Source organism: Harpia harpyja, chromosome 13 (assembly GCF_026419915.1).
Source record: "Harpia harpyja isolate bHarHar1 chromosome 13, bHarHar1 primary haplotype, whole genome shotgun sequence".
NCBI classification, from domain to species: Eukaryota; Metazoa; Chordata; class Aves; order Accipitriformes; family Accipitridae; genus Harpia; species Harpia harpyja.
In genome coordinates, this window is record NC_068952.1 from 14,361,052 (window position 1) to 14,373,401 (window position 12,350).

At 36.4% G+C, this 12,350-nt stretch overlaps 1 protein-coding gene across 2 annotated transcripts in view; it reads left to right on the forward strand.

Moving 5' to 3' along the window:
* The window catches only part of MTA3 (metastasis associated 1 family member 3), a 141,414-nt gene that overhangs the window by 42,227 nt on the left and 86,837 nt on the right, over nt 1-12,350 (forward strand). The window lies entirely within an intron of this gene.

The window sequence follows — 12,350 nt, forward strand, 5'->3', positions numbered from 1 at the left end:
ACCTCTCCAGTTTTGTCCAGTTATTACAAATGCAGAAAATTAATTTGATTTCTCTGCTAACAGTTAACTTGAATTTCTCTTATTTGCTCCCTTTTTATACAGATCACATTGCCAAGGTCTTAGATCCTTAGGTAGTTTTATAGACCTTTGACTATATTGATTATCTGAGATGACTTTAATCATTTGAATGTCCTCTGAAATTTGGACAATATTGTAGCAAATAGGCTGCAAGAAGAGTGACAAGACTAAAAAAAATAAAATATTTAACCCTATATCTGGTAGTGTGCCTCAATCACAAGGACAGTTTTCTTCCTCTGTGGCTTGAGATGACTTTAATTTTGTTCTAGCTAAAGGGAAGATTACAGCATATGAAGGTACTCTTATTCATATCTTTCATAAATATATGAAATTTATTGGGGGATGAAAAGGCTGAGGGGAGCGGCTCTGTGGGAAAGACCGTGGGGTGCTGCTGGCAGACAGGAAGGGGATGTAAGCCAGCAGTGTGCTCTGGCAGCGAAGGTGGCCAACAGCATTCTGGGCTGTGTCACCTGGCACATCGCCAGTAGATCAAGGGAAGTGATCATCCCCCTTTACTGAGTACTCATTAGATCACATCTAGGTACTGCATCCAGGTTTGGGTCCCCCAATATGGGAAAATTATTGATAAACTGAAGTAAGTTCAGTGGAGGCCATCGCACTTGTTGAGGATAGAGGAGTTGCCCTGCAAGGACAGGCTGAGGGAATTGAGGTTGTTCAACCTCGACAAGAGGTGGCTTCAAGGGGGGGACCAACAGCAGCCCCCAGTAGCTCGGGGGAGGTTGTTGAGAAGACAGACAGGTTCTTGACGTTGGTGTGTAGTGGGAGGATGAGATAAAACAGACATAACTTGAAACGAGAGGTTCGGAATGGCCATGAGCAGCAATTTTTTTCAGATAAGGATGGTTAGGCGGTGGAGCAAGTACCCAAGGAGGTTGTGTCATCTCTGTCCTTAGAGGTTTTCAAGACCCAAGTGGATTAAGCTCTGGTTAGATCTTACAGCTGAGCCTGCTTTGAGGAGGAGGTTGGGCTAGACACCTGAGCTCCCTTCCAACTTGAACTGATCCTACTGTCGTACTCCAGTTTAACAGCCTGCTGATGAGATTCAGCCCACAGTCTTCTGCCTTTTACCCTTAGGAAGTGCTTCTTTATCTGTAGAGAAAGAGTTGGGACTGGAAGTTTACCTCTTACTAAACAAGCATGTGAGTAGACAGTCGTTTAATCAAAACACCTATGCTTCAAAGATGATCTTAGGCCACATCATCTTCTGTGCTTATCTAGAGTCATATTTCATTAAGAGAAGCTGCAAGAGAAACTGCTACTTAGTCACCTTCCCTCCAGTGATGATGCTAGGTAGTGTGTAACTTCTTTGTATGTGTTCAGTCGTTGCCATTAGCATGCTTAGTTTCAGCTGACTTTTCCATAAAGGCTTGAGACAATATGTTGAGCTTTTAGCAAATCTCAGTCTAAAAATAAAAGGAACACCTGAAGATTAGGAAGTGCAAACACTAATGTTAAGCTAACAGCATTAATACCTACTGAAAAGTCTTCAGTATAATTAGATTATAATACTGCAATATAAGAAAAAGTATAACGTGCATAGTATGATTCAGTTAATAGAGCAACTACTAACCTTTAAAAATTTTGTTTCGCTCTTGTAAAAACATGGGGTGATTTCTGAAATTTAGCACAAAACCACCAGCTTGAAAGTAGATTGTAGAGGGAGTTAACCTCTGAAATTTCTCTGTCTTAAGTTGTTCAGGTAGTTGAAGGGTGTCTGGGCACACAAAGATTCCCAGCCTATGTTATTCTGGGCAGCATCATAGTGGTAGCTGTTCACAACTATCAGTGTGCACATGCTTATCTGAACAGTGGAAAGTGCCTGGTAAGAACGTTTTACTGCTAATTAATTGCCCTGTGTATAGCAGCAGCTTCTGTTGGCTCATCTAGCTCTGCTCATAGTGCCTGCTGTAAGGATTCTGAGTGCTGAGCAAGTCATGTGGGGCTAGAGATCACTGGGCAAAACAGAGGCATGTCGGAGTGGGAAATGTGATGATGGATGCATGAAGGTTTAGGGTGGATTCGCGGTTGGTGGGAAATGAGATTTTAGTCTCCATGCAGAGGTATATGTAAGGAGACAAACATCAAGAGGTTGACAGGTGTGGTGGGGTATGATTAGGTTTAAAGGTTTATCTAGAGAACTGGCTGCTAGTCCTAATTGAGTATTGCCACCAGCAATGGCAAACTGTTTGCAAAGCCCTGTTTTAATTAGCCTGGAGGGCTGATCTTAGAGTCACTGTTACTGTGATGTCTGTGTACTGCTGCATGGAATTTTTCTGATGCTAATGGTCCCTTCCCAGCTGCAGTCCTGTTCCTAGGGCAGTGCTGCTTATCTCTTGTATCTGGGTTTGAAAGGAGACCACTGTGTTTTGGGGAATTCTTTATGGAGCCAGGATCTGACACAATTAGGTACTCTCTGGCCATTTAAAGCAGTACAAAGAGTTTGGGGTTGGCAAGGAAGAGAACTACCCCCTTACTAAGATACAGAGAGGAAGAGGAATTAGAGTTTCTGAAATGGAGGGAGAAGCAGCCTGTAGGAAAGATGTTCTGTTCAAAGCTTTTTTTTTTTCTTTTTAAAAAATAAAATTATAAACTATATTCAAAGTATCTGTATAAAAAACCAGAGTCCCTCTTGCACATCTGAAAATATCCAGAGAGTGCCTAGAAATAGCACCTGCTGTGCAGTCAATTCCATTTCTTGAAGGCAAGGCATTTTAGAATTAATGGACTTCAAGTAGCTGAGCGCTTAATAGGAAGAAGGGGAACGGTTGGGGAAATTTAAGCTGTAGAGTTTGGATGATGTACAGAGAACTTGTACCCAAAATTTCTAAAGTTTTCTGTGTTTTGAAAAACCAAAATAATTCCTTAGAGATGTTTCCTAATGTCTTCTCTGGTTTTGTGCTTCTTACTGCAACTCAGCTGTAAAAGTATGTTGTTTTTAATAGACCAGACATATCAGATGGAAGCTATGGGTGGAGTTCAAGCCTGTTAATGTTTGGGAATATTGAATTCCAGGATTTTAAGCTTAAACATGGTTGCAAGTAAAGAGGCAGATAAGAAAGTCATCTACATACTGTTTGGATTTTTAACATGAAAGTTCAGGATGTTTAGACTCAGTGTATTGTATTTTCTGGTTCTTTGAATGCTTCCCATATACACTAAATTTTTATTTTCATTTAATATGTGAAAAATATGTTTTAGAATAGTGGAACCCAACTGTAATCTCCTGAGGAGGGATCTGTTCTGTTACTTCATGGTGCATAATACTCCCATTTATTGAAAGAACCACTGCCGAATTTGAAAATCACTCATACTAGCCAGAGACCTGCAGGAGTTGTTTTAATGGTGCATCTGATTCTCTTGTCAAAAGTCTGTGTGCTGGATTATCTCTGTTAGTGTTGATGTAGTTGCAATGATTTCATTCTGTTGTAAGGAGATAAAAATCAGGCCTTTTAAAAATCGGCCGATGTGAAATATTTTTAGAAGATTCTGTATTCAAATATTTTAAGTTAAAAATTGGAGAGCCATGCAATTGTTAGACTCTGATAATGTGTGGCTATGAGAAATGTCTGACGGGATAAATAAGTATTGTATCTTAGTGTCCTATCAATTTTCAGAAAATATGGTCCATAATTTGTGCTAAGTGACAGTTTTATGACAATTGTTGGATATGAGAACTAGAACTGGACACATTAATACAATAGGCAGTTCTTAGAAAACAAAATTCAGAAAATACTGCCTCTTTTTTTTCCTGAGTTCAGTATCTCACAAATAGTTTATGTCTAGCCTTTTGTCTTTAACTGGCTTTAAGAAATCATGAGGGCTGATGATTTGAGGCCATGTTAATGTTTCCTTTTTGAGTGAACCAAATTGCAATTAAATTAGTGGATTTAGTGTAAACCTACTTGCTTAGGTACGATCATCAAAGAAAGAATTGCTTTTCCTGTGCATGCACAGAAGGTGACAACAGCAGCAGCTTTAGGCTCTTCAATGAGCGGTGTGTTGGCATGTGTTGAAAAGATTTTTGTGGAAAAAGCTGTCAATCATAAAGTACTTTTTTGGATGGGGTGGAGGAACTAGTTTGTGTAGTAGCTTGCACACCTCTCTTGTTCTACATACAGCAATTTGGGAGTCCATGGTCTGTTGTCTAAAACCAGATTTCCTGTCAATTCAAGATGACCTTACAGGGATCTAGACAGCAGAAAGCAAAGCTCAAATTCTGAAACCAAAACTATCTTCAGGAGCAAGTATAAAAGGAGATGTTTATGCCTAACTTGCATTTGCTTCAAGAAGATGCCCAGGAACCTTGTAGACACCTGTTCCACCAAGTTCAATGTGAAATGCATTGAAGCTTCAAATTTGTCGGAAAATCTAGTAACTTAGCAGCACAATAAATGATTACTTCAAAATGTCAGTCAGAATATGCCAGAAGCAGAGGGATCTTTGAGGGTGATTGGTTCAACTAAAAGATAATGGCTTTCTATTTTAATGAATTTTTCAGAAGGAATGTGTGGAACAAAAGACACAACAAGCAGATTCAGGAGTTCTTACTTGTGGAAGCTGCAATAGAATACCAGACATAAAAGGTGTGATTGTGCTAACCCAGTAAGACTTACCTGTATGGTCAGAGTAGAAGAATGTTGCCTAGACTTGATTCATTTCAGCTGAAGATGGGTACCTAAAATAGATCAGAGGATGTTTAAGGTTAGATGAGATGAATCTTGACGAAGGTAATACACTAGAATGAAACTCCTGTTTATGTCTACTCAAATATATTTTGTTCTCAAATGGAGTTTCTGTTGGTTGCACTTTTGACTTTGAGTAACAGAAAATTTTTTCTATAATACCTTCTAAAAGAAGGAGCTGTTTCTTGAGGGTTAGCAAATTTAAATATGGTAGTCACTTGTCCCATTTGCAAATTTTTTTCTTGTTACTAAACTCAGTGGAGTAAATTTTGCACAATTAACTGTCAAATGCATGATCATCACAAATAGTAAAATAGTCTTTACAATGTTGTTCATGTCAAATTTTAATAGGATTATAATATCCTTTACATCAGTCTTGCCAATCTCTCTTCTAGGGAACTGAGTTAGTGATTTATTTGCTGGGCAATTGAATGCATGTTTATAGACTTTTATCAGTTTTACTGTAAATTAAACAAACAGAAGTGCATGTAAATTACCTCTTTGTGGCTGTTTTCAGTAATTACTTCATTTACTTCTGTCTAACCTTGAAGATGCAAGGGAAATGTGTAGTTTAGGGTTGCAGCCACACATACTACAGAAGCTCAATTAGGTATTTGGAAGCTTTGCATTATAAAACAGTGTTTTATGAAGTCTTTTCAGTAATGTTATTGAAAAATATGTGTTGCCTTTTGGTGCAATTTGTTAAGGTATTAAGTGCATGTATAATTTTGATCAAACAAGCAGTTACATGGATTAAGTTGGTTCTTTTCTTCCTTACGTACTTTCTATACTTATACTATTCTTACATAATGTTGTAATGCAAATTTCTGAGCTTCAATTCTCAGATGATTCAGAACTTCTATTTTAACAGTCAAATGATAAATTAGAAGAGTTGGAAATTGTGCTGTTTAGCAATTAGATCTTATAAAAACTGTTGAACAGTTAAGGTGAGTTATGTGGGTTGTTCTGCTTGGGGATTGTTGGAGGGGTCTTTTTTTTTTCCCTGTCCCGAATTGTAAAAGCAGGTCTACCTTTCTCAAGTTTGCTTTATGCTTGAAGAGAAGTCAGTTGGAGTTCTAGTCTTCAAGAGAGCCATGATTTCCTGCTGTCCTTAGCTTCTTGAGGAGATTTAGGCATCTGTTCTCATTCTTTTATTGTGGTTGTTATGAACTTCCTATTTTTCAACAACTTGAAGGAAATGGTTAAAGTAGTTGGGTAGTTGGTCTTGTGAAGGATACAGTTACTTATTGTATGCTGTATGTGTGCTTATTATCCCAAGTAATGTATCGCAATGAGCACTCAAATCACTTTTCAAGCAGCATCTTAGGGTTTAATTGACTTTGCTGGTTTTTTCTACCTCAGTAACTTTGCCTAAATGGACATCTTGTAAATTCAGATTTTTGCTTCCTTTGCTGTTTTACTGTAAGGCTTTTTTTCTCTTTTAAATTTATTCTGCAGAGAATGAAAAACAAATATCAGATGCAGATGAAATGTGGCTTTTACACTTGAATAAGTCAAAATACATGTAATACTAAAGAAAAAGTTATTCTCTAAATTATATGTTTTGTTTAAAATTATGCAAATGAATAGTCCTATTTATCTTTAGAATACTATAGTCACAGAGAATTTTTGTATTCATAACATTAAGTTTATTTAAAAAAAACAAATTGCAGGACCAAAGATTTCCTTTTAATTTAGTGGGGGTTTTTTTTGAAGAATACAATGTCTATGCATTGTTGTATCCCTCTTTCCAAAACAAGTATTTTAAATATTGTTAATATTCATATGTAGAATGGTACTGTTATTTATACACAGAATCATTTTCGCTATGCTTTCCTGAAAACTGTATTACTTCATGTGTTGTTATTTCAGGAATTCAGAAAAACTGTTGTAATCATTCTGTATTTAGACTGGCCTAGGTGCTAGACCACTGCACAGTGTCTACCAACCAAAACATCATCTAAAATGGAGGTGAGGGGTGGGGAACCTTGGTGCAAGCCACATTGTTCAGGTTTATTCACGGATGTCAAAGGAGTACAAGAAGCTAATTCCAAAATAAAGGTGAATTTCAGATATCTTTTCATTAGTTGAGTACTTACCCTTGTCTTTGAACTGAAGGTGACCTTGTAGTTTTATGCAGTATATTAATTTAGGTCATTGCCTTTAGATTTGCCATAGAAAGCTAAAATGAAAGGGCTGACTCTTTATTATTTCATTTCTCTTGACAGTGAGGATTCTACCTAAATGTGATTTAATGTAAGGACTATAAAGTGAGGAATGGTGTGATTTTAGGACATTATGCCTCCATGTTCTTTGATCTGTGGAAGTTCCTTTTTGCATACTGTTCTGCAGGGTTTTGGGAAAGAGGCAACCTTGTTTGTTTGTTTCTTTCAGCACTGGACATTCCCAGAAGCCAGCCATTCTTGATGCAGCGGTATGGAAAAGTTGGTCATTACTGTGTGGTTACAGTTTAGTTTATTCTAAGCCCAATTGAAATTCTTTCTGTTTGTTTCTAGGAATTTAGAACATGATGAATTAAAGCTCTTTTGAGTGCTTTGTGAGGTCTTGTCTTCTGATCATCAGTGGTTGATTTATAAGCACTGCAAGGCTGAGTACTGAGAGAGCTCCAAGGTCGTTGGAGGCAGTTTAATTCGAAAGGAATTTTTCAAGTGAAAAATAACTGAATTTTTTTATAAGCTAGAGCTCTAAAGGATAGGAGGCAATTGGACTGTGTGTGTTTTATTGGCTCAGAAAATGCTCAGTAGCAGTTTAAGTTGCTGTAGATAAATAATGGGCTTGTATCACCCAATATCTTTCATTTGTAGTCTCTATACATGTAGTCTTTATATAGTCTGGTTTTCGTTTCTAGCCTTCATGCATACATTATGTTCATAAATTGAGTTTTACCATAAGATTTGTATAAATATACAACTCATTGTCTGAACGACTAATTGAAATCTTGGATATACATCTGTCAGGCAAGCTAAGGGGGGGGCAATTGTTCTGCAATTGAAAGGTAAACAGATAATTTTCCCTTTGCCTACACTTTTAAAATAATCTAAGCTTTCTCATGTTACTTTAATAAGAAGAGTTATTTGCACATAATCCAGTTTTGTTTTTTGCAGTGTTAGGTGTAAATTTTTGAACTTTTTTTCTGAATGATTTTTGATTATCAGTACTGGTGAGAATCACAAATCATAAAAAATTAAATCAAAAATGAGTAATAAGAATTCTATGTCTGCAGAGCTTTTATAATGAGAAAGGTTGTAATTTCTGTTAGTTAAGACCAACAGTCAGCTAGCTGTTTACTGTGAATTCTGTTTATGCAGAGCTGAACTCAGTAAGTGTCAGTAGATGAAGTTTGCACATCCATCTGAAAGATGTTTTTCCTCCTGTACCTCATGTAAAACTTATTTTCCCAGTGTCAATTACTTGGACGTTTTGTAACCAGCTTTTCAGTTAAGCTGTTCATGCCCCCATCAATTGTTTGTCAAAAGCTGTGTGATGTTTTGTGATAATTAACCTCTGTGTATGAATCTATAATTCATTTTATGCAGAATTAATATGTTGAGTGTTTTAGAGGGGGACTAATGAACTTTTCATTGAAGGAGAAAGCTCAGATTTTACTTTAGACAGACAGGCTTAATGTCTGGAACTTTGTTCATAGCTAGACAGTATGAGAAGATGCTACTTTTCTCATTTGTAAGTTAGAGAAAAAGTTTGCAGACAGGCAGTCTATATAGCAACATGAGAAGGTGGTTAATGAATTGAAACCTCTTTTTCAGTGGTTAGTTGCCTGTTTTTAGAGTGTTATATAGCACATGAAGCTATGTTTAAAAAGACATTTAGTATTGCCTGCAGTTTGTATACTGCCCAATGGTTTTGACAAAAATCTGCTAAATGCTGTCTACTAAATCTGATCTTGTATTTCAATAACAGAAATTTCATTGTGTTACATGCTGAACTGAACTAAGGGAGGATAAGAACTGACAAGTCTCTCTCTTCTGCATCCTTGTAATGTAGCTAAGAGAAATTCCTATTTCACAGGTATAAAACTGAAGCACAAAGTTGAAGACACTGAATTTACTTCTCAAGAGATGTGTCAAGCATTAAGAACATAAACATCTACACAGGCCTTCATGTTTATGTGCTTAGGTATCTAGTGAGTCTGGGTAACTAATGCATGAGTCAAAACTCCTGGCTGATTTCAAGAGATTGTGTCAAGCCCTGAAAGAATTTCCATAGTAGGAGGAACTCTGTGGTACAAACTATTGGTCTGGTGTCCAAATGCTGTCCATGGATATGTCTTCCTTCTTACTCTGACCAAAAAATCGCAACTACAGATTTTCTGTCCCATGTGATTAAGGATCCAGCAGCTGGTACCTCTGTTTTGCGTATCATGAAAGATGGATTCACTCAGAAAGCTGAGCACTGGAGATGTTCAGTTTTTGTTTGGATTGAAGTGACTGCTAAATTACTTTTTGAATGGGAGAATAAAAAGGTATTTTGAAAAATAGTGCAAATTGTGCAAAGTACAAAAATAAGACATTGTACCTGACAAGTTGTATCTCTAGAAACTGTCCTCCTGGCTATTTTTCAGGCAGATACCTCATCAGTTTTTTGTCATGAAAAGTGGAATTGGCATTGTTTCCCAGAAAACCATTTTTAAAAAAGTCCAGCTTTTACAGATTTAAAGTTTCAGTTTCTTAAAAGGATACCGTATTGCAGCATTGTTACAGATCTGTAAAATTAAAAGAATTGCACTCTGAGAAAATGTTCATAGTTCATATTGCAAGTTATTTTCTTTTAGTTGGATATGTTATAAGGAGAACATAGAATCATGCTCAATCTAATGTACTAATTACCTTGGGGATATTTATCTGCAGGAAGTGAAATCTAAAAGACTGACTAAGCAGATCTTTAATTTCTTGTAGTTGATCTTAATTGCAGTCAGTTAAAAAGTTGCATTTGGTATACTTTCGTAAAATTTTTCTTAAAATGGTTTTTGGAGGGGGGCATGTCGTGCTTTCCTTTGTTTAAAATGACTAACTGAAATGCAGAACTTATTTTTTGTGTTTGTTTTAAGAAAAAAAATAACATTTTGCTTTTTATTAGAAGAGAACCATGAGAAGTAAGGCATTGAATAATTGATGAGGAGAAAGACCAGGCATATTTCTCCTATCTACTAATGTTTTTCAGTAAAATTAATCTTCAGGATTGGATTGGCTATAATAAAACTATAAGGAGCGCTCAAAATAAATTGCATATACACTGGTATGTCATACAAGCCATTCAAAAAAATAGCCTAGCACTTCTCAGAAGCTGTAATTGGTATGTTGGTGGTGAGGGAAGTTAACGCTTGTAAAACAACCTGAGAACCTTCTCAGATGGAATACTGAAAATGTTAAAAGTTAACCTCCCCCATTCCATGGATGGTGGTTGGATTCGATGATCTTGAAGGTCTTTCCCAACCTAAATGATTCTATGATTCCCTTTGTGTCCTGGAATTTGCAATAAAAGGAATTAATACTATGGTGACTTTGATACCTGTTCAGTTTGAATGACTTATAGTTCTGTGTCAAATTCAACAATATAAAAGGTAAACGTAGAGGTGTTAACGGAGAAATTGCGACTTAGTTTTAAAGGGGTCTGCCACATTAAAAATTCTATAGTATACGGTACAGGCATGATTAACTAAGGACAGACAGCTCAAGGAAAACAGAGGGGTTTTTATAATTACTATTTTGAAAGATGACCTCTGGAAAGAAGACCTGTTTATCTTACGTGATCCTCCTATACTGATTCTTTCAGCACATTCAAAGGAAGTAAACAAAATTTTTATTCCTGAAATCAACTTTTCAAAGATTTCTACAGTGCTGTTTGACTGCTTCCATGATTTGATCTGTTTAGGTTACTTTTCTTCCTGTTTAAGTGATACTATCCTGCCATTTAAGTGGAAAATTGGGAACGAAGCATTTTTGTAAGTGCAGTTTGGCAGAGACCACATATCTTCTGGAAACCTGTCTACCATTGTTGCAGTAATATTTGATATTGCAAATACTACATTATATCTGTTTGGATTCTTCTGGTATAGATATTTCGTTGCTCATATCCTGTTTATGTCTACTGCCATTACAAAATACTGTTTGGCAATATTTCAGATTTACCTTTATCAAGAGTTACAATGATGTTTCGTAGTAGCAATTGTTTAATTACCTCTAATTGAAGTAAGACATGTATTGCAATTTCTTTCATCTTTTTGCAAACTTGATTCGGGAGAATGACATGTTTTGGTTGAATACTTGTGCTGTGCTTGCATGATGTTTTCGCTTTGTGACAAGTATATCCTGCCTGAGTATTGTTACGATCTCCAGCATATGATGTCCTGAAACAGTTAACTAACATAAAAGATATTTTAAAACTATATATTAACAGATTGAAATGAAGTGCTCAGAGATTATTTATAAAATGTAGAACGTCACCCACAATGTGTCTGTCACATGTGGAAAAAATGAATGTATTGATAGATGTGTAGTCCATTGAATAAGTTTATAGACCTAAAATCCTACCCAAGATTGCCAGAAATTAACAGTTTGTCTCCAGTACTAGATGTGAATTAGTTGAAACAGAATCAGAAGTCCCATTAGACAGGCAATTCTTCATTCCTGCATATCCGTAGAAAGTAATTTACTGTGTTTTTCTGAGAATGTGACTGTGAAATTTGTTCCTGAAACATTAACCAGACAGCACAGTGCAGTTCTTAACTTGTATATTTGGTAGGGATAAATATATACCACATTTTCCTTTCCTTCCAGAATGAATGTGCTAGAGAAACTCGCCATGTATGATCAGATTTCAGAAGAGCCAGTGCTTGGTTTGCAGTCTGCTTCCAGACTTTTAACTGTACAAGTTATTTCATGTCTTGATGATACTGTGCGTGTTTAGACTGGCTGTTTTCACTGAGTCATAAAAAATAGCATGGACTGAAGTGATCTTCTCTGTGCTCAGAGAGGTGCCTACACAGCCTAGCTTTTTGAAGGAAATGGAAGGCTGTATTTGAGAACAGGTTTGTATTCTTGTAGTAGCTCATAAAAGTCAGAGATGAGTACTGGCAGCCAATTAAACATTGGAGTTTTTCCACATGTTCACTGAAGGAAGAACATGCTCATATTCTAAAATACCAAGGAAAGACAATGATTTTAACTTTGCTGTTGTCATCTGTTGTGGCCATAAATGTCTTGTCCACATCCCATAGGTAAATCTTCTCATACTAGTAGAATATGTTGTGTCTACTTAATCAGCTTCTGTAATGTTTCTCATTTTGCAGTAGAAATTATTGGTGTAGTAGTCAAGCCAAGATTTAGGCTTCCATATCAACGTGAGCCATTGTAGTGTTCTCACACTTCACTCTTCTTCCAAGCAGTACAAATGCAATACTCTTTTAATAATGAATGCAGGGCAAATTAAATTTCAGAAACTGCCACGATTGTTTTGGCCAGGTGCATGTACACAAATTGCTCTGTACAGACAAATGGAGTTGGGAAATGATGATATGGTATATAGTAACTT